Source organism: Homarus americanus, unplaced genomic scaffold, assembly GCF_018991925.1.
Source record: "Homarus americanus isolate GMGI-L3 unplaced genomic scaffold, GMGI_Hamer_2.0 scaffold18703, whole genome shotgun sequence".
Classification (NCBI taxonomy): domain Eukaryota; kingdom Metazoa; phylum Arthropoda; class Malacostraca; order Decapoda; family Nephropidae; genus Homarus; species Homarus americanus.
In genome coordinates, this window is record NW_024749779.1 from 785,403 (window position 1) to 809,958 (window position 24,556).

Genomic DNA, 24,556 nt, shown 5'->3' on the forward strand with positions numbered 1-24,556 from the left:
GAGAGAGACAGACAGACAAACAGACAGGAGAGAGAGAGAGAGACAGACAGACAGACAGGGAGAGAGAGAGACAGACAGACAAACAGACAGAGAGAGAGACAGACAGACAGACAGACAGGGAGAGAGAGAGAGACAGACAAACAGACAGGAGAGAGACAGACAGACAGACAAACAGGGGAGGGAGACAGACAGACAGACAACAGGACAGAGAGAAAGACAGACAGACAAACAGAGGGAGAGACAGAGGACAGGGGAGAGAGACAGACAAACAGACAGGAGAGAGAGAGAGACAGACAGACAGACAGGAGAGAGAGAGACAGACAGACAAACAGGAAGAGAGAGAGGAGAGAAGACAGACAGACAGGGAGAGAGAGAGACAGACAGACAAACAGACAGGAGAGAGAGAAGGACAGACAGACAGAGAGAGAGAGACAGACAGACAAACAGACAGGGAGAGAGAGACAGACAAAACAGACAGGAGAGAGAGAGAGACAGACAGACAGACAGGGAGAGAGAGAGACAGACAGACAAACAGGACAGGGAGAGAGAGAGACAGACAGACAGACAGGGAGAGAGAGAGACAGACAGACAAACAGACAGGGAGAGAGAGACAGACAGACAGACAGGAGAGAGACAGACAGACAAACAGACAGGGAGAGAGACAGACAGACAGACAGACAGGAGAGAGAGACAGAAGACAAACAGACAGGGAGAGAGAGACAGACAGACAAACAGAGGGAGAGGACAGACAGACAGACAAACAGACAGGAGAGAGAGAGAGACAGACAAACAGGCAGGGAGAGACAGACAGAGACAGACAGACAGGGAGAGAGACAGACAGACAGACAAACAGACAGGGAGAGAAGACAGACAGACAAACAGACAGGGAGAGGACAGACAGACAAACAGACAGGAGAGAGACAGACAGACAAACAGACAAGGAGGGCAGACAGACAGACAAACAGACAGGGAGAGACAGACGAAGACAGACAAACAGACAGGGAGAGAGACAGACAGACAGACAAACAGACGAGAGAGAGAGACAGACAGACAAACAGGCAGGGAGAGAGACAGACAGACAGACAAACAGACAGGGAGAGAGACAGACAGACAGACAAACAGACAGGGAGAGAGAGACAGACAGACAGACAAACAGACAGGAGAGACAGACAGACAAACAGACAGGAGAGAGACAGACAGACAGACAAACAGACAGGGGAGAGAGAGAGACAGATAGATAGACAAACAGACAGAGAGAGAGACAGACAGACAGATATATAGTTTAACCCCCATTTTTTTGTTATTAAGAGCATGACCCAGTTACCAGTCATGACATTCTCATTATAAACTGACATGACTTCCTGTACAGTCAGCTTACCAGTCATTCACCCAGACAGTTGAACATGACTGGGTTAATATATTAGTAGATGGTGGTTAACAAGGTCGTAATCTTTCCTAAGCCAAGAGTGGATTTCAGGTTCGTGAATTTTTCTTTTATGAGAAATATTGATATCTGTCTGTCTGTCATCAATCCATCCAGTGTCTATCTACCTATATACATACACACACACACATACACACACACACACACACACACACACACATACACACACACACACACACACACACACACACATACACACACACACACACACACACACACACACATACACACACACACACACACACACACACACACACACACACACACACACGAACGGGATGGGTTATATGACTTCTCTCATACTGGCCATCAATCACACCCACTGTCTCATTTTTGTAGATTCGAACCGGGGGATCAATGAATTGCCAACCCAGTTCTATAACCACTCCGCCATTGTTGTTGATACATGTTTTATTTTATTTTTCTAAAGAATTTATAATATCTTCATGATAATTTTATATTCATGAGATTTACCTGAAAAAAATTGTTGATAATTAATCAATAATAACTTATGTATCTGGTCGATCGGAACTATATTTTGAAACATTAGCCAAGGTTATGATTTGAAAATTTAGTTTACGCATTAATTCAGGTCAGAGGTCAGAGGTTAGAGGTCAGAATCCATAGGTCAGTAATTGCCATAGGAGAGTGGTAGAGTAAGTGAAACGTGGGTAGCAATGTCCGTAGAGTTAAAAACATATATTGTAATTGTATAATATCTTACCAGGGATTGTACTTCGTTGCGAAGCTTACGCATCTTTCAACTCTTTTTGGATATACTTCAAAAAATACATGTAATATTTAGTATCACGTAATATATAATAGAATAAGTTAGTTTTATTATTATTTTTTACGGGGATTAGCCGACCGGGCACAAGGCGAAAATTATAATAGGATGAGTTTATTTAATAGGTGAGAGATGATGCCAATGCAGGTTAGGTTAAGTTAGGTTAGGTTAGGTTAGGTCAGAAAAATTACTACTGTTTTCTGATGAACTTTAACTAAAAAAAAAAACTATCTATACAAAATTGTGTTGAGAAAATATAACACAACGGACGAAGGATTTTGACAACTCTACTTAGACAACAGGAGTCACAGTGTTCAATCTGCAATTCATCGATCACCCCAAGTACAGATAGTTTTGTGACTGTCTGTACCTCTCTAATGAATGACTCAGATAAATAGTTAATAATATTAGTAGAAGAATTATGAAGATTATGCACTAGGATAATGATAAGAGTGAAAGTGAAAAACAAATAGTGATGAAAATAAGTAAAGAAAGAAGATAGGGAGAAATAGAACCTGGGTGGATGAAAAATGGTGAAATTGAAGCATCGAAGATATCCGGGATTAGATGTGCCAGAAAATGGAACTACGAGTGATAAATGACCGTGGGAATAGCCAAGACAAATAAAGGGAACGGAAACAATAATATCTATCTATTAATAGAATATAAATAAAGAGAAAAATATTGATAAATGAGATTAAAAAACAACTAAATATATGATTATTACTGAACTAACAATACTGAATGGATTATAACATGAACGAGAGAACGGATCACACTATAGAGCGCCCTGGAGAGTATTATGTAAACAGAAGATAAAGAATAAGAAAAACTATTTAAAATATGTGAAAAGTAAGGAATTAACAAACACATATTAAATCAGATTCTATTGAGATAGGTTTAACGTGTTGAGTAATAAAAATGGTGGGAAAAAATCAGTAAAAGGTGGATGGTGAGAGAGAGAGAGAGAGAGAGAGAGAGTTTGTAAGACGCATTAACGGAGTCCCAGGAAGTAGCTGTGTGCGTGAATGAGTGGATAGCAAAAAAATCAATATAAATTAATTAATCATAAACCAATGGAGAGAAATATGTATATATGTATGTATATGGTCTTGTTTCCTGCTATCATGAATAAATACATATGTATACCTATAACCCATTACCATATACATCAGCCAACAATACAACCTGAGTCCTACCAGACATCTCCTTCACTCCTTCACCCAGATTATTCACTCCTCTCAGCTCTACCTTCACATGTTAATTAATAAATGTACCTGTGAATATTGCAGATAAGGTGCTATTGACGTAACGCATTGCCTTGAGAGTGTTTCTGAAGTGACTGGTACGTGTAGAATGGCTGTAGAGGTAGTTTAATCGATCTTATGGTTTATTCAATGACTGTAGTGGTTGTGAGGTGATTGTAGGGATGTAGGGTGATTGTAGGGGTGTAGGGTGATTGTAGGGTGAAGGGTGATTGTAGGGATGTAGGGTGATTGTAGGGGTTTAGGGTGATTGTAGGGATGTAGAGTGATTGTAGGGGGTTAGGGTGATTGTAGGAATGTAGGGTGAGTGTAGGGATTGTGAACTGACTCTAGATTTTTCAGTAGAGAGTAGATTGACACACACACACACACACACAAACACGTGGAAAAAATGCAAATACCGTTCACACTTTCTGCTTCAAATTAGAAAATAAAATTGACTTTCGATATTTCAACAAGTTTCTCTCTTACATTTCCGGGAATATATACACATATGTATGAATAAATAATACACTCGGGTATGACCTGACTTCTTTGGACCTATTTGTGCAGGAATATTTGAACAGGGAAAAGAAATATAAGGAAAAAGGGGGGTATGTCAGAGGTTCAAAGTTGGCACCATAATGTGTTTGTGTGTGTGTGTGTGTGTGTGTGTGTGTGTGTGTGTGTGTGTGTGTGTGTGTGTGTGTGTGTGTGTGTGTATGTGTTTGTGTGTGTGTGTATGTATGTGTGTATGTATTATGAGCTAACCTGAACCTCTGAACTCCATCACTCAGATTAGGGTTGGCGAATCATAGTTCATCACTAAACAAATGCATCATGTCCGTATTTCTCTTACATTAAAAAAACAAACAAACAAACAAACACTAAAAACAACAAAAACAATACAAACATATTATGAGAAGAAATATCCCAATAAAACACCTTCACATTTGTGTATTCTTAAAACTCAGATTCGAACCTAACAAGATCATAGAATCCAAACCCACTAGACAGACGACACACAACACGTTCAAACACACGTTATATAAGCCATATCCCACCAGCCTTGAAACCATAACACGACCATTTAAAGCCGACGTGTTGAACTTTCTGACAATCTATTGCGAGTTTTCTGTACAAGTTAATATCACTTGGTCTACCACACAACAAATATTTAAATGTGTATATGTAAAATTTCAATATCGCGCAGCCGGGGTTATATTAGATTGAGATAGTGAGGCCCTCTAGAAATTGTATATGTAGCTCCTCAACACACACACACACACACACACACACACACACACACACACACACACACACACACACACACACACACACACACACACACACATATGCCAATGGTCTATCCGGTATTAAAGCTGTCATATTAAATTGCCCTCAAAGGTCACATATATTTAATTCTACTCATTAAAAAGGTCAAATTAAAACAAACCGTAACTTACCTGTGGGCGCCATCACTACTGAGAGAGATAGTGTGATGGTGTCAGTAGTTATAGTGTGATAGTGTCAGTAGTTATAGTGTGATAGTGTAATTAGTTATAGTGTGATAGTGTCAGTAGTTATAGTGTAATAGTGTCAGTAGTTATAGTGTAATAGTGCCAGTACCGTTATAGAAGTGTACCCGTTTTATGGGAAGTACCACAACAGCAACAACAATGGGAACAAATAATGAGTTTCAAGATGATTTTTAAAACGCAGAAGTTACCACCATTACTAACCAAATAACACCCCCCCCCCTCCCCTTCCACCCCTCCCCTCCCCTCCCCTCCCACCCCTCTTTGTTAGCGAGTAGTGTTTCGCCGCGTTATAGGAACAACCCAGGAACATCGGACAATTCACCCAACACACTGCGGCTTTGATTTCAACACTATATGTCCACCCAACCTTTTCTGTACACAAAAGGGCAGCATAGCCAACATTACATTCAGCAGCCTTCACTCCCTCAGTCGTTAAGAGGCTATGATATCCAACCACATAGGAAGTGTTTTTCATAATATAACATAATGATATCATATTGTATCGCATAAGATTGTTGTGGGTTAATACGTTGAGACCTGAACGAATTATTTTGACATTTTTCGTGTATGTGTGTGTGTGTGTGTGTGTGTGTGTGTGTGTGTGTGTGTGTGTGTGTGTGTGTGATGACAAGACAATTATGAATCATTAGGGTATTAAATCACACGAGTCATGTTTATCCACACAATTATCACCAGATGAATTTTTTTTTTAGTGTGTAAATCTGTGAGTTATTTCAGTGTACAACGAGGTGGATTTAGCTGTCATCAATAACGGAAGATGCGGTGTGAAATGTATTTTATTTACTTTAGACTTCAAAAAAATTAAATAATGATTCAGTTCATATACGTTTTTAAATGGTTTATGTTAACGCTTTTATATTATGTTGAAAGGTGTTAAAATTATTGTGGTTAGAGTCATGAAATCTCTCTCTCTCTCTCTCGGACAAATTGGTTGTACTATGTCCGGGGAAGATACATAACACACAATCAACAGTAAACACCTAAGGGAGACCAGTAGTTCCCCCTCTCCCCCAACACACTGTACTACAAATGTAAAATCTAATCTTTTTTTTGTCTCAGTTTGTTCCCGATGGCTCACCGAAAGAGGTAAGTTCCCAGCGGCGCAAGAACGTAGCCGACGGAGCTAATCCCCCCCTCACACTCCCTCGGGGTTGTTGGAGGACTGGACTAGACTGGACCGATAGGCTCTGATTTACTCCCTGGAAACATTTTATCTTATGTCATTATTTCACCTCCAAGTCAGAAAAGGTCATTGACAAAAGGGTCTCCTAAACACGAAATTAATTGACTAAAAAATGATAATTTATTTAAGGAAAACAAGGAATGAAAAACCCAGTGAAGGTGTAATATGATAAAAAGCTTTCTTCACCCCTTTCCCTTTCCCTTTCCACCACCCACATCCCCCTCCCTCCCAGCACACCATCTCAGCACCTCCTCTCTGTCACATCTGTTGAGGCGCACGTGAAAGGTGGTGGAGGTAAAGTGTTTATAATGTATGCTGAGCGACCTGGAGAATTATGGCTGCAGTTCCATTATTCAAAGATCCTGCATAATGCATTTGTCTTTTATATAAATATATATTCATGTCGCAAGTAGGATTTTATGACGCTAGTTTAATACTTTGTGTGTGTGTGTGTGTGTGTGTGTGTGTGTGTGTGTGTGTGTGTGTGTGTGTGTGTGTGTGTGTGTGTGTGTGTGTGTGTGTGTGTTTGTGTGTGTGTGTGTGTGTGTGTGTGTGTGTGTGTGTGTGTGTGTGTGTGTGTGTGTGTGTGTGTGTGTGTGTGAAGAGAGAAAATCGACCTGATAACAACACACACACCCAGGTCTCCTTCCCTCCTCATCGTAAGTATTTTGTCTTTGAATTAATTTTATAGTGTATAAACTGCTCTTAGATTCCTTTAAATAAATATATTATCTATCTCAATTATCCTTCATCGTTATACTTTATTATCCTCTCCGTTCTATCATCCTCTTCGTCTTTAGCATATTTTTTTACCTCTGTTTCTCTTCTGTTATTTCTCAGTATAAACGATGCATTTATCCTCTCCTCTTTCCCATTGGTGAAATTATCCCTAACCTCTCAAACTTCCGCTATCATTTTCCTCTCGATGTGTTTCCAATATTACCTTCACCAAAATCTCCGCAACTTGGCTCATCAGATGTTGTTCTCTCCCCTTAGGCCTCTTATTAACTCACACAATGGTCTTAATGGTGTAAAACAGTAACTCAGCCAATACCAATACCTTGATGTCAGGTCATAGGTCAAGACAGGAAAGGATCAGTATTGTAAATTTTGTTCTTATTTCATTTCCTCTCCACAGAATACACAGTTGGTAGTTGTCTCTGTCAAGAATGTCCTACAAATGTAAAATCCCACTTTGCTACGCTCCATTTTCCTGCTCTACGTGCGTGTGTGGTCTCTCGGCAGGAAAAGTTTGTTACCAGCGGTACAAGAAGGTGGCGGGGACAGCGAGTCTGCTCTCATTCTTCCTCACTAAATTTTTTGGCAATATGGATCAATTCGGCTTTGAGTCATACTTTAAAAAGACCTAATTTTTTTTTAAAGTCTTGTTCACTATGATGGAAAAAAAAAGCTACCGACAATAAATTTCTGGATTCCATAAACCAAAATCAACCTAATAATAAATATATCTAAGAATCAAAAGAGTAAAAAGAATAGTTTGTTAAAAAAGAAAAACAACTTCCCCCTCTCTTGCCTTCCTGCGTCTCTCCTTGGTTGTATCTTCCCTCTGCACTGTTGTTAAATCTCACGTGATGTCGTGCTCTTGTGCAGGTCGCGGTCCGTAATGCAGCCTGAGCGACTTTTAGAGTTATTACTACATGTTCACTATGCGGAGGGCGTTCATAGTGCATTCATCTTGCTTATGAATGCAACCCCGTTACTGTGGTTTTTCAATGTTGCTTCTTATTCTTTCTTTTCTCTCGCTCTGTTTAACACAAGTTGTCTACCAGGCATTTTTCTGCTCCTGGAAATGTTTGACCTTTTCACCGCGAGAGTTGGTACCAGATATATGACTCAACGTTGTTAGAGAATGCGAGTGCAGGGATACAGAAGAAGATATAGAGTCATATATTTCTAACCATTCTCCCACAAGTTATATGTTATAGACAATAATTTATTACCAAGTCTTTTCCGGGAAGTGATAAAATATAATGTCGTTTTTGAAATTCAGCGTCACTGGTTCTCTCTCTAACTGAAGAAACTTAGTTTTTTCTTTTAAGTTTTCGATCCATTTTGCTGTTAAGTATTGTCAGTGTATTATAAAATATTTCTTATTCAGGCAAAGGATTTTTCTCTACATAATGAAAGTGAATACAATACACCTGGCGGCTAATTAACAGGAGTACAAATACAGGTACAATATGCACAATTTCTGGTACACCTGGTAATACTGTGACTAGGTTAGGTTAGGTTAAGGTCGGTTAGGTTAGGTTAGGTTAAGACTGGGGGTTCCTTGGTAGCAAACCAGCGAACCAAGGGACAAGGAGCAAGAATTGAATATGCAACATTATTCATAACTTATGTATAACACATAATACAGTTACATACACCACTCGCGGCCGTGGGTGAGGTGGGAAGTGTTTACAGATCAAAATAGTATTATATATTATGTGGTGTTAAGCTATGATTAGAAATGTTTCCAGAATAGCTAGATGTCTTAGTTATTATCACATAATAATAATAATAATGATAATAATAATAATAATAATAATAATAATAATAATAATAATAATAATAATAATAATAATGATAACAACAACAATAATAATAATAATAATAATAATAATAATAATAATAATAATAATAATAATAATAATAATAATAGTAATAATAATAATAATAATAATAATAATAATAATAATAATAATAATAAAAATAATAATAATAATAATAATAATAATAATAATAATAATAATAATAATAATAATAATAATAATAATAATAGACCATTTGAATTCGTCATCCAAGAGGCCACGATTATATAAAGCTCGTGGGAGGCTTTCTGTTATAAGTGACCACCACAAAAGGCAAGTCATATCCTCATCAACCTTTTGAGTACGATGACTTAAGCCCCAGAGTACGATCACTTAATCTCTTGAGTACTATGGCCTAACCTCTTGAGTACGATGATAACCTCTGGAATAGTTAAAATATCTAACTCAAGGGATTAAATCATCGTCATGGTTTGCAGCACGTCCATTATCATACGTTTTAGTTTTATTATTAATAGAAATGAATAACTGAAAGTATAAAACAACTGTATATATTAAAACTAATATTTCTGGGGTAACACATAAGAACGCTCTAGGGAACTACTTTGTATATTGCGGTGTTGCGTCTCCTCCAACCTCCCCCGTGACGTCAAGGGCTCTTCGTGTATTGCTTGGCCAGCCTGTCTTTATTATTTCCTCCCTCCGCAATCGTCGCTTAGGTCTCTACGATTTCGTATTTCATGATTCGAAAAAGATACACAAATTTATTCCAGCAATATCTTCCGTTACGTCTCTTGAAATAATATATTGTATAAACATATGAAAGAAATCCGAATAAAAATAAAAACATTCCTTCCACAACAAGACGAACAGACTGACAAAACACATCCCGCTAAAAATACTAGAAACTGACAAATTCCTGGAAATAACTAAAAAAAAGGTAAAAAAAAAACTCTCTAAAATCTCGCACACTAACGACATGCATTCATACAGAAGACAAATACAGTATGAATGTCCTTTGCATAATGCGACGCTTGGAGCAACTCATTCTCACACGACTTATACAATAAACACTACGGACTCCCAACCCTGTAAAAAGGCCATGACATTCAAGTCAGATTGAACAGATGTGACTCAGAAATAATGCTGAGTTGGGAGGGTAAAGTTACACCAAGTTTTTTATATCATAACTATTTCTTATCAACACACACCTGGATATTCTTGAACTAACACACACCTGGATATTCTTGAACTAACACACACCTGGATATTCTTGAACTAACACACACCTGGATATTCTTGAACTTGTTAATAATGATCTTTAAGTGGAGTTGTTTATATGGATAAATGAAAGGGGGCTTGTGGAGAGAGAGAGAGTACTACTACTACTACTACGGCTACTACTACTACTACTACTACTACTACTACTACTACTACTACTACTAATAATAATAATAATAATAATAATAATAATAATAATAATAATAAAACCAAACAAGATACAAACAGATATAAATTAAAAGCCAATAGGCATTCTGGTGGCCTCTTACACACGTCAACCAGTAACACAGTTAATGAACAAACAGGTCACGAGATATAAATATTCACTAACAAAATATTAAAGAAAAAATTAGCTCGCTTGTGTGGTGAAGAAAAAGACTTGCGGATCATCAACCATTAATCAAGGCTGAGTGCTTCCCGTCCCTAATAAATATTTGGCAGTCAATGGCTCAATAAATGGAACGTTTGTAAACATCATGGTTGTTTGTTTTTTAGGAGGATTCTGTGTTTACGATAGTGGTAGGGGTGTAGGGGTGTTGGGTGTACGATAGTGGGAGGGGTGTACGATAGTGGTAGGGGTGTAGGGGTGTTGGGTGTACGATAGTGGTAGGGGTGTAGGGGTGTTGGGTGTACGATAGTGGTAGGGGTGTAGGGGTGTTGGGTGTACAATAGTGGTAGGGGTGTACGATAGTGGTAGGGGTGTACGATAGTGGTAGGGGTGTAGGGGTGTCGGGTGTACGATAGTGGTGGCAGCAGGCACTGTCATCAGGCAGAACTGTATGGGTTTTTACCCCCGACAGTGAGGGGGTAAAATGTTGACTTGCTCATCAAAATTCAATTTATTTGAAAGCTTCGACGATATGACACTGCTGTGATTGACTTCTTTTAGAGAGAGAGTAATTTTTACAGTGGAAGGTAATTAATTTTCTTAAGAGGTAATTAACTACAGCAGGTACGGTTATGAAATACCATTCACTAGATCTTATGTTTTACATAAAAGAAAATGTAAGTTTAATTCACGAACATAAATTTTATATATTATGTAACCGTTCTCTTCTCGTGTGCCAGTCGCAAAAAAATAAAACGCAAAACAGTTTCCATTAGCCGTCGGACTGCCGCAGCTGAGGAGAGCATTCAAAGAGAAATTTTCCCTTTTTTTCTTTATTTTATTCTTGTTTGGATATCAAAACACGGCCACTGTGATCAAAGATGGAAGCAGTAATTAATTTCCTATTTTTCTCCTAGTGTTTTTATCAGAATCCTGTAAAAGATAAATTTTGATAATATTATCTTTTGAAGCTCTCTGTGTTATTAGGATGAATAAGTACTGTATAGCTTCCACACACACACACACACACACACACACACACACACACACACACACACACACACACACACACACACACACACACACACACACACACACACACAAGCTTTCATTTGCAATACCGTTTATTACTGAACAATGTCAAATTCCAATTGTTTAAAAGCCACATTTTGTAACGTAACATTTTTGTCGTAGAGTAAAATTGCTTTCCACAAAAAAATCCATCAATAACTCAACGTTCACATTGTCCTGTGTGCGTCTGGCGGAACTGTGGTAGTCTCTCACGTCTTCAGTATATTGAAAAGGTGTTATTATTGTTATCTTACAAAAACAAATGATAACCACAGGAATCGACATCTTATATGCAGATAAACCCAGACTCGATCGTCATAGAGAAAACATAAGACATTTTAAGGAATAACTTACGAGTAATTGATATTTTTTCTTCATCTCTGGTTCATTTTCACGTTGAATTAATAAACAATAATTGCTCTTTGTGGTGAAATGAATGTCGGTGGCTAAAATAATATTGATTAATCTCTCTGCTGTTAGTAGTACCGCTGTCTTGTGATATTTATACAGGTTTGTGTTGGTTGCAATAATACATTGTGCCTCTTGCAACCCACAATTACGGCGGCAATGGAGCATGTTTAAGTGCTTAGTGTATTGGCAGAGTAATTACCCTATGCGTTTTGAGCTGAAATTATAATGAAGCAGGAATGTTAACTTTAAGACTCCTGAATTTAGTGGTTTATACAGTAACTTAACACGAAGTAGCATATATATATATATATTATCAAGGCATGACAGACCACGTGTATACTTTTTGCTGTTCCATCACCCAGCTAGTTGTGTAGATGCGTCACTATACAACACTATCCTATACCGTATACAATTAATCTCACTACACTGTATAGATTTTACTCTCTAGGTGTAGTCCATACAGCGTCTCTCTCTACACAGGATAACACAAAAAAGATTCCCTTCCTCATGTGTAGTATACGAGCCCTTATACCACTTTCCCTTGGCTCCTACAGATCCCGTTGGCTCCTGCAGATCTATCAAGACAAAGTAATATAGCTCGGAGCTCACTTGTCGTGGATCAATACACAAGATACACACGGCTGCCACATTATAGGATATCAGGATTCCAATCACCAATAGATGATAGGTGGGAGGGAAATGAGGAAATGACTCACATCTATGGAGAAAAGAAAGAAATGTGAGTAATGTGTTTCGGGAGATGAGAAGGTTCACCCATCTACTCTCCAGGCAGGCAAGAGAGAGAGATGGAAATCATGTTTGTATAAAGGGAAAGCGATTTTAGGATTAAGTTTGTGCAACATTCGGTGATTAGATTGTCTCATGTTCAGGCCAGTATAGGTTAATGGTATTGGTGGAGAGGGGAGGAGAACTATGGGTGGTAATCGCTCACAGAAAAAAAAAACATTAACGGGAGCAATGCTAGATGTGAAGGCTAGATAGTAAGTCACTTATGGAATGTGATTGGAACTCATCTAGTTAAACAATAAGAGGATTAAGAAGCAATATCCTTTCCAGACGTTTCAGTGTAACTCGATGTAAGTGTATGGGAGTATATTGTTTGTGTAAGGAAAAGGTGAGGCAAGGTTAGTGGTTTTTGCCTATAAAGAGAAATAAAACCGTATCAAGACATGTATACAACACGATATGTCTAATCTACAGTGCGCTAGATATCTAACTATGATTCAGCCATACATTCACTGGTTCCACTACACCACTATAATATAACATTACCCAACAAGTACAAGAACACACACACAAGTACAGGTAAAGGTAGAGGTAAAAACACAAGTACAGAAACACGAACAATAACAAATACTAGTTCAGACACTATGACAATTACAAGTGAAAGAATAAGTTCAGATACTTTTTAAGGCACACTTGTAAGTCCAGTATAAAAGTACGAGTCACAGATACGAATACAGGCATAGTTGGGGACTTTACCGAGTGGTACAGTCAGCGTAGTTAATCCGCCCTCTACGTTAGGCGTGAACCCTAAGTGTATCGACTCGTGAATTCAAAGGTTTCACGGGTGAGGGGGAGAGGGGGAGAGGGAGAAGAGGAGAGAGAGGGGGGAGAGGGGGCTGGTGAGTGAAAGGGTGGTTGCGTGTTATGAAGGTTAAGTTTGATGAAAAAAAAAACAGCATTGTGACAAAAGAAATGCTTTTAGTTTCTGCTGCATTAAAGGAAATACATAAACGATATTAACATCTGAAAAAAAAAATACATTTTAACTAAGCAAAACGATTTACCTACCTGTATGTACTTTCCTTCACCAGAAATAAAAAAAAGTAAATCTCTCAGAAATACATATCTATTGCGTTCACATGAAAAAAAATATGTATTTGTATTGAACAGAAAGATATAACATTCTCTTTCCTCACCTAAAAAGTGCGTGTATAAGTGTTGCACCGAAATTCATAGGCAAATAATTTTTTTTTAGCTGATCCCGAAAATAAACTCTCCTCCCCGATAAAGCAAGGTTCAGGATTCAAAGTTTTATCTCCACACAAATCACAAAACTTGATGTGTATATTTAAAACTGTACCCTAGTATAACCTTACCTACTGTAACTGATACAAAATATGACGAAGTTTCAAAAAAATTAGGACTTTGTACTTACCACAGACGCTCCTGAAGTTCTATCCTGTAAAACACAAGAACCAGTGTTAGAATTTTTTTTTTATTAATATGATTTAGAAATTAACCCTTTGAGTACTATGGTAATCCCCTTGAATATAATAAGTTAACTAAATAAGATGTATAATCCATTAAGTGTAATAACTTCTTGATTAAAATTGATTAAAATAGTAACCTTCTAAGTATAATGAATTCATAGCTTAGCCCTTCGAGCACCAGTAACAAACCCAATGGGAACAATGACTTAATCCCCTGAGTAAGAGACGACTAACTCCCTAGACTGTGATAGTTCAAGGATGTTACTTTATAATGCTCAATAGGTGTAACATACTACTCAAGGCTTTAATACAGTTTTATAGTAAATACAAGTTGAGGAACTAGAGAGATATTTGACATATCATTAAGTAGACAATGTTCACAGTTCATAATTACGTTAACATGAAGACAATCCTAAATTAGCGACGTAATAATGATCTTTTACCTAATTAATAATAATGATAAAAATATGAGGACAAGTTTGTCTTTTGTTTGTTAGTTATATAAATGCTAGTGTGTGTGTGTGTGTGTGTGTGTGTGTGTGTGTGTGTGTGTGTAAAACGCTATCTCTGAGGTTTGATGAAAACATTTTCCTGACATATCAAAAACAAAGACAGACAGACAGACAGACAGACAGACAGACAGACAGACAGATAGACAGACATAAAGACAGACAGACAGACAGACAGACAGTGTGTGCAGAAAACAATGTAAACCAGATACATACAGCATATTTTACCGTAATATTTCCTCATAATTTCTTACAGCCTCGATATAGTAATACGACTACTTACATAAGAGGTTTTTATCGTCATTACTGAGACATAAAAGGAAGATTTTTATTTCCAGGCCTAACAAAGATTATACCTTGTCTCAATATCTTGTTATGTAAGGCTTTTTGCTTCTCAGTACAGATGTTCGTCCTAGGGCAAAAAAAATAGGGGATAGCGATTTTTTAAGAAACATAGCGAAAATATATAGAATTATTAACCTTTTACATGAGAGAGAGTTTACAAACGACTTTATTCCATTGGCTTCGAACAAAACTTTTAATGGGTTAATTTCACCATGGAGTTAGGCGCGCGACTTGACAACTAAATTGATTTTAATTCTTTGTTATTCTCACCGATTGATTACACAACTAGTCAGCCTGTAAACCTCTCATTACAGTCAATCTCTCTCTCTCTCTCTCTCTCTCTTAAACCCTTTTATCTCTTTCTCTTTCATGATATACCTGTCTCTTCCTCACTTTCTTCCTATCATATATGGCAATTAAAGAAAAGATTTTAATAGGAGGGAAGAGATGACGTGGTGGTGTTGTGCTGGCGACCGTATGAAGGAGTGTTGTTCCATTCACTCGTTCAGAAATAATAATAATAATAATAATAATAATAATAATAATAATAATAATAATAATAATGATAATGATAATAATAATAATAATAATAATAATAATAATAAAAATAATAATAATAATAATAATAATAATAATAATAATAATAATAATAATAATAATAATAATAATGATAATAATAATAAATAATAATTACTACTACTACTACTACTACTACTACTACTACTACTACTACTACTACTACTACTACTACTACTACTACTACTACTATTACTACAACTAATAATAATAATAATGTGCTTCTATGCTTCATTTGTAAACTCTTTCCTCCCCTTCCTGGTTGTCTATCATTCCTCCTTCCCTCTCTCACTTTTCTTTCCTTCCCCCGTCTTTCTCACCTCTCCCTCCTCTTCCTTGCTCCTGTCTTTTCCTGTCTCTCCTCTCTCTCATCCTATCTACTATCTTCTCTCTCCCTTCCCTGTTCCTTTTATTTATTTCTCTGTCTCTCCCCTTCCCATCAGTTGTCTTTTCCGTCCTCCTCTTCCTCTTTATTCACACCTTTTATTATTTTTCTTATATATCCTTACATTATTTTTTTACCTGTCTCTTGCGTTTATCCTCTCACATCTTCCTCCCTCCCTTTACTCTCTCTCTCCCACTCTCCATCCCACCTATCCCACTTCGGATAATGTGAGACTGACACCTCCATTACGCTGACCTCTCTCCCTCTCTCCCTCCCTCCCTCCTACCTCTCTCTCCCACCTTTTCATCTCTCCTAACTCTCCTAAATAGAGAGAGAATAACGTAGACGGGAAAAATAAAGAAACAAAGGTGTGAAGAAAATATAATCTTGATGTAATAGGGAAGGTAATGGGTGAGAGTTAATTACACATAGTAAAGGTAATGGTGAAGGTAAATTACAGGTGAGATAGAACTATGCTGGCCCAGAAGACAGTGTATGGCCTGGTATAGAGGGTCCCGGGTGATCACGTAATAGAATATAGAGAAAAAATAACAATGGAAAAATTGACACAGGATATAATGGCCCAAGAAAATTGTACCATTTTTTCCCATGCCATTTTTTCCCCTGTCATTTTTCCCCTGCTACTTTTTCCTTGCCATTTTTATCCTGCCATTTTTCCCTACCATTTTTTCCCCTTACCATTTTCCCCCTGCCATTTTTTCCCCTGTCATTTTTCCCTCACCATTTTTTCCCCTACTATTTTTTCCCTATGTCATTTTTCCTGTTCCTCTGTACTATAAGATAATGAAATCAACAGAAAGACGAGAATGAACAACGAGACACAATACATCCTCATTCATTATCATCCATCGTGTTGACCTGAGTACAGAAAATAAAACACCCAAACATCCATCTCGTAAATCTGTCTCCCTCACAGCTATACTAAGACAGACAAAGAAACAAACACAACCTTCTAATGCGTTTTTTGGCCTCCCATCCCACCTTACCGTTCCATCCCTTCCCTCCCTTTCCCTCCCTTTCCCTCCTACGTATTCCGTATCCAATTATGGTCCCGTTCTTTCATCTCAGGACCCCTCCAATTAGCGTCTCTCACACCCGACACAAAGTGAATTACTACCTACAAGGATTTCATAACATACCAACGCTCTCTCTCTCTCTCTCTCTCTCTCTCTCTCTCTCTCTCTCTCTCTCTCTCACCAGTACTAACCTCAACTCTCCGTTTCCCGAGGCTGAGAACTTAGACATAAAGAAGCTACTATTTTTCTTACAGCTGAATTAATGTCTTACGTGGATCATAAACTGGAGAGGTTGAGAGCTATTAAGGGAGGGAGGGAGTGTGTGTGTGTGTGTGTGTGTGTTTGTGTGTGTGTGTGTGTGTGTGTGTGTGTGTGTGTGCTTACTCAAAGGAGACTCGACGGCGTCTTAGAGATTGTGAGTAAATTGTATAAGAGGAGATGGTCTGTATAAGAGTAACACCAGAAGAAAAATGTTGTAAGGACATAAGAATGGTAGACCTCTCGTGTCCATAAGAATGTCCTCATTAATACACTTCTATGAATGAGAAAGGTACTGAATGGATCTATAAACGAGCATATACCCTTCTGTATACATAGATGGTCATTCATATATAAAGTCATATACAAATATACTTATACAAGATCATACACACACACACACACACACACACACACACCCAGAGAGAGACAGTTAGACTCATAAAACGAACATAATGAGACTCATATATTACAACATTATGAGTAAACTAAGACAAAACGTAAAAAAAAATAAAATAAAACACAAATAGAGATAAATTAGAGGAAATTCACGAACGTAGACGAGAGAAATGAAAGAGAGAAGAAGCCAAAGATAATTGAAGAGAATGAGATACACGTGAAGTAAATTGTAATGAAAGTAATAACGGAGAGAGTTATATTACTAAGCAGGGTTCCCAACACAGAGTTATTTTCTTTCTAGGGGAGCTGGTGGGTTGGTGGGGTGAAGGTGCTGGTGGGCTGGAAGGTTGGTGGGCTGGAGGGGTGACGGGCGGGAGGGCTAGTGGGTCTGGTCATGAAAATTGAGTGATAATCAGAAGCAATGAGGGTGTGCTCAGGTGATGTGGAAATACAACGAAAAAAAAAAACAACAACTATGTGGGGAGGAGACAGTGAGGGTGGCTGCCAATTTAATCAGGTATGGGGAGGATTAGAGAGAGGGAAGAAGTGTGTGTGTGTGGGCGGGTGGTGGTTGGTCAGGCGTGTATAGTGGTGGTCAGGGGTGTATGTCTTTCTGATACTACCTTAAGAGATATTAATTTATATATCAAATTATATACCAAATAATTAACATTCGCGTTACGGTACAAGAATAAAGGTTATATTTACGTTGTTTTCAGATCAGAACTTTAGAGAGATTTTTTGTAACCTTAAGTTTAAATTAATAAATAAATATTTACGCATAACCTACAGCAAGACTTGTACCCGGACCCCAGCGAGGCAGCCAGGGGTGTTAACTGAGGCTTAAGAAATTGGTCTATTAAGCAATTTTTAGTCAATACCCAGGTAGATATCGTAGATGGGTATGGTAGGCATCAGAGGGGCGGGCCAGTTAGTGTTGGTGGCAGGTACAATAATCACTCCTTGTCTCCTCATATCAACTTTTCTCGAGGGAAACGTGTACCATGGCGTTATGAAGAAGAGCTTACAATTAGATGTGATTGAAGATGTCGGGAGAAAACACATGAGAAAGGGGAAAGTATATCTCCCCCTGGGTAATAAATAATAGTTTACTGTAATCCAGACCCTAACCTGACACCACCTCCATCAATCATGAGTAGGAATGAGGCGTCTTGCTGCTGCTCCCTGTATTAGTGAACTGGACCACAGACACCGACACCTCTATCGGGCTGGCCACACACACCTCTCACTGTTAGTTTGTTTGGTGGTTTATCTTACGTGATCTGGAGGAGGTGAGAGAGACACTTCAGGTAAATCTGACGCAGGAGTGACAGCTTCAGACACACAGATGTAGGTGTTATAATCTCTACTCTGTTTTAGAAGAGTGATCATATTTTTTCCCCCTAACCTCGTGGGATTTTTTTTCTCACTCTCTTACCATCTCAGATCTCTCCATTTATGATCCGTCTTTTATCTGTCTAAATTTTCTTTCTCTCGACATTCTCATTCGTGGTCTAATCTATCTTGGATATTATAAAGTGTGTGTGTGTGTGTGTGTGTGTGTGTGTGTGTGTGTGTGTGTGTGTGTGTGTGTGTGTGTGTGTGTGTGTGTGTTTGTGTGTGTGTGTGCTTGTGTGTGTGTGCTTGTGTGTATGTGTGTGTGTGTGTGTGTGTGTGTGTGTGTGAGTGTGTGTGTGTGTGTGTGTGTGTGTGTGTGTGTGTGTGTGTGTGTGTGTGTGTGTGTGTGAGTGTGTGTGTGTGCTCATTAACTAATTTATTAACTTATATAGATAATACTAAAACAATGAGTTTCCATCCTGATTATCGTACAATTCGCTCCGCTCTGAGTTAATTATAAAAGCAGGGAATTAATTACGTGAATTAATACAAGTCATAACACTCCTCCGCTGAGCTCTATATCTAATTGGATTATTTATTATTGTTATTATCTACACCAGTAATAACATACACGGTGTGTTGATCGATGCCCGACACTACTGGCAAATAACAATTTTAATCAAATAACACAGATGCTAATTCTAATTTATTCAGTAATGATCAGTAATTTGTAACTAGATAATATAGTAATGAAACACGACGTAACTTTACAACAAATGGTGAAATAATACAAGTTTTTTTTTATGAATTATATACCAGCTCCATCTTTAAACCTAATTATAGACAGGTAAAGCATAAGAAAATCGAACCCTGGACCTTTTCATCATCTGGTTGGAAATCCACAGAGGTAAACCACCAGGGAATCTTTTATAAATTTATTCGCCGATTTTTGGGGACCGGTCTTACCTGGGCCCTGGAGCGTCTTGGACTGCAATAGTAAAAGGTATCGTAGAAATGTCAAAAAGATTCCGCTGCATAAGGTCACACAGCCTCCAGATATGACGCTCGGATTTTTGATGATGCTGACTTACTGTGCTGAAAAATGTGTATCTGGCAGCTAGAAAATATAAAATGACTGGACTTACACACACACACACACACACACACACACACACACACACACACACACACCGTAACGTCATCCTCAACGAACCGGAATTATGTAATCTTAGAGAATAACATCATTTAACCTCTCCATCAGGACTGGTAAGAGACAGCTGAGAGATCTTTTATGGTCACCCCTAAAACTCCATTAAGGTATGTAAATAACTAAGTTTAAATTCCCTTATTAAACACCAAAATCATCACACGTGGAGACTCTCAAGTATCATTATATTTTAACAAAGAAAAAATCCCCGAAAATTGGTCAAATAATAGATTAATACGGGGAGGAAATACGAGCAAGAGGGAAAATACGATAGAGCGAGTGGGGGAAAATTCATCAAGTGGGGAAACAGGCCAGAGTGGTGGGTGGGGGAGGGGGGGAGGGGGGAGGTGAAGTGCGGCAGGCGGCGGCGGCGGCGGGGTCGAGGTTCACACAGCCACCTTCTGGAAATCTCATTTGTTGGAAGAGGAACAAATTATCGCCTTATTCAGCGGAATCTTTTGATGGCCCCGCCACAGGTGAGACTAGTCACCCGTGAACAGGTGAACATTAATTAAACAATGTAATTAACGCACAATTTGCATATAGATAACTATGACGCTATCGGGAATTACATAAATGTTCTAGTTATGTCACCAACATTTGGTAAATATTCATGTAATATATCCCATACCTGGTTAAGCATTAATAGCTCACCGTGATGAGTTAAAATTCATATATTTTTACTTTTATATTTTATAATAAAATTGCAGGTTATTTTTCGTCAGGTATCTCACATGATATGATAAAACATAACGTTCACACTATATAATCAGAACATATCAGAAAAACTATTAATTGATGTGAATATTTAGTTAGTAATATGCTCTGCCTCACACAGGTAAATCAGGAGTCAGGTAAACATCAGGTTACCTAAATGTAGTACAGTTTCACCTCTCATATTTCTATTTATTGTTTCATTCTTGTTGTGTCACTTTCTATATCATTCTTCTCCCTCACTTCACACTGTATTTGTATCCTCTCGTCGTTGTTGCTTCTCTTCCCCTTCACCCACCCTTCGCAAAAAAAAAGGAATAAAGATAACGAATACAGAGATAAAAACACTTAATTTATTCTTGTCGTACCTAAGTTAAAATGGTCTGGGAATCATGATGAGACGAATATACACGTGAGTTTAATACAAGTATCCCATTGTATATATAAAAGTGTTCCCAATATTCAAAGTACAGTGTTACACAAATCTCTTCAGTACCCTTCTACACCCTCACGTAATCCTCTTATTGTAATGGTAAATTTATGTATATACAATTCCATGACCCGATATGAATCACGGTTCTTATGATAATTTTTTTTTTCTGGCCGGTGTATAAGTTTTCAGGACTATAGCTAACTGTAAGCTGTGATGTAAAGTGGTCGAATGGTAGACTCCGACCTATATATACAAATTAAGCGATGGGAAAATGTAATAGTGTGTGTGTGTGTGTGTGTGTATGTGTGTGTGTCTGTGTCTGTGTGTGTCTGTGTGTGTGTCTGTGTGTATGTGTGTGTGTCTGTGTGTGTGTGTGTGTGTGTGTGTGTGTGTGTCTATGTGTGTGTGTCTGTGTGTGTGTGTGTGTGTGTCAAGTGTGAAGGAGACAAGTTTCTTCTCAACTCTTGTGGTGAGAGTGTCAAGACCCCGGACCGTCTTCCAACACCACAGTCACGTCTCACTGAACGAGAGAGAAAGAAAAGTTGAGATACTGCACGAATAATAATAATAATAAAAGGGCAATAAAGGTGAGTGGAAGTAGACGTAATCAAGAAAAAGAAGAAAAGACTAGAACGAGGGAGGTAATAATTGTTCACGAGAAGAGAGAGAGAATGGAAGAGAATGGAAGAGAATGGAAGAAAATAGACTATAGATGATTTAGAGTAGATCCAGTAAGATCATATTGAGAGAAATACACAAACACACACACACACACACACACACACACACACACACACACACACACACACACACACGCACACACACACACACACACACACACACACACACACACACACACACACACACACACACACACACACACACACACACACACACACACACACACACACACACACACACACACACACACACACACACACACACACACACACACACACACACACACACACACATCACAAAAAGGACACTTATACAAATGATAAACAAATTCATTATATTTCAAAATAAAAAAAAATAAAAATAAAATGCTTCATTCTAATCGTTGAGGCCATTTGCATTAGCACATCTGGATTAAGCAAACAGATTACCACAGGATAACTAGAGGATAAGGATCAAGAGGATATTGTGTGTGTGTGTGTGTGTGTGTGTGTGTGTGTGTGTGTGTGTGTGTGTGTGTGTGTGTGTGTGTGTGTGTGTGTGCATCATCTGGAAACGACCTGTCAAACGTGAGGTAAATTTCTTTAATACTCCTGCAACACTACTATTACGACTACCATAACTACCATCATCCTTGTCACTACCACCAATGCGACCACCATGACTACAACCACCACCACCACTACTACCACCAAGTAAACAAATAAAAAATAATCCCAAATAAAAAAATAAAAAAAATCAGCCCAACCAAAACAAAGAATCTCCATCTCATTTACTACTTACGGTTTACATTATCACATCTCAGCATTATATTTACAATGAGAGAATTTTGGAGAAGACTCGTGTTTTTCATCAGCCCGTGAAAAATTAGTCAGTATAGTGAACTGTATAATGTGAGGGACGTACAGATTTTATTCATTTTTTAAGCTCATTAATTCATGGGTTTTCATTTGTTCAATATTGTCTATCTATGGAATTTATTCGGATTTATTCCATACATTTATAAAGTATTTTTTTTTTATAATGTCAAAAGTGTTAATATTATCAGTTATTTACCGTTACTCACTGTGTTGGTTATCGTTACTCACCGTGTTAGTTACCGTTACGCACTGTCTTGGTTAACGTTACTCACCGTGTTAGTTACCGTTACTCACCGTGTCAGTCACCGTTACTCACCATTTCACTTTTCCTCAATGAGATCAGTTCGGTCAAGATTTTTTTTCCGTTCTTGACCGAGTGAAAGAAATTTATACTCTGAGTTAGGTTAGGTTAGGTTAGGTGACGTTAACTATATAAGACGCGGCCAGTTGATGTTTCTATCTATACATAACTTTCCTGGTGAGTGTAATAGAGTTATAGACGTCATAAACTGGCCTCATGTATTACGCTGAGAACATCTTTGCCTTAGAATCAGAAATAAAGTTGATGCCTTATTCAATTTTACCAGAAATTTTCGTCAGATTTTCAAACTTCAATCAATATGTGAAATTATATCATATTAACCTAATTCTGATTGTCTATAGCATCAATGTTTCATAATTAATCCATCTATCTATTATCTGTAGGATCAGTAATAAATCTCTTATCAATTCCTCCAAATTGTTTCAGGTTGAATGTGAATGAAAAATAATTAAAGATATACAGACATATATAATCGATCAGTAAAAGCTATACTCAAATGCTTGCAAGAAACGCATATAATTACTACCAACTGTGAATTAATTTCCAGGCCGTCATCGTATTATATATGCAAATTATGCGTTAATTACATTGTTTAATTAATGTTTACCTGTTCACGGGTGACTAGTCTCACCTGTGGCCCCGGGGCGGGTCTCAGGTGGATGAGGTGTAGCGGAGAGGCATCAAAAGATTCCGCTGAATAAGGAGATAATTTGTTCCTCTTCCAACAAATGGGATTTCCAGAAGGTGGCTGTGTGAACCTCGATCCCCGCCGCCGCCGTCACCGCAGCCTGTCGCATCCCCTCCCCTTCTCCCCACCCACCACTCTGGCCTGTTTCCCCCACTCGATCAGGCGTGTTTTCCCCACTCACTTTGACGTATTTTGTTTATCCCTCTAGCGTATGATTTTTTTATTTTACTTAATGTTTATTTTGCTATTTAATGCTTTTTTTTTATTTTAAGCGGATTTTGTTATTTAATGCGTATTTTCTTTTATATTAGCGCTATCTATCTCCTTTGTGTATTTCCCCCGTGGGACATTAAGCCTTTACACGATATATAAACATACCAAGTGACGCCTTTCATGTTTATTGTAGTTTATCTTGACTAAAACCAACATGACTGAGATGGAAACCCATATTATAGCCATGTTGACAGAGAAAGAAAGAAAGAAAGAAAGAAAGAAAGAAAGATGTCAGGCTACAGTTCCCAGAAAGTCACTGGTTTGACATTTTTACGGCGACTGTAGAATGTAGATCGATTTTAGAGATCGAGAGTGAGAAAGAGAGAATAAGAGAAAACTGAGAGAGAGAGAGAGAGAGAGAGAGAAAAAAATGGGTGTTTTGTTCATGTACAGTCACTCAAAAAAAAAATTATCCATACAAAATTATTCTGAAA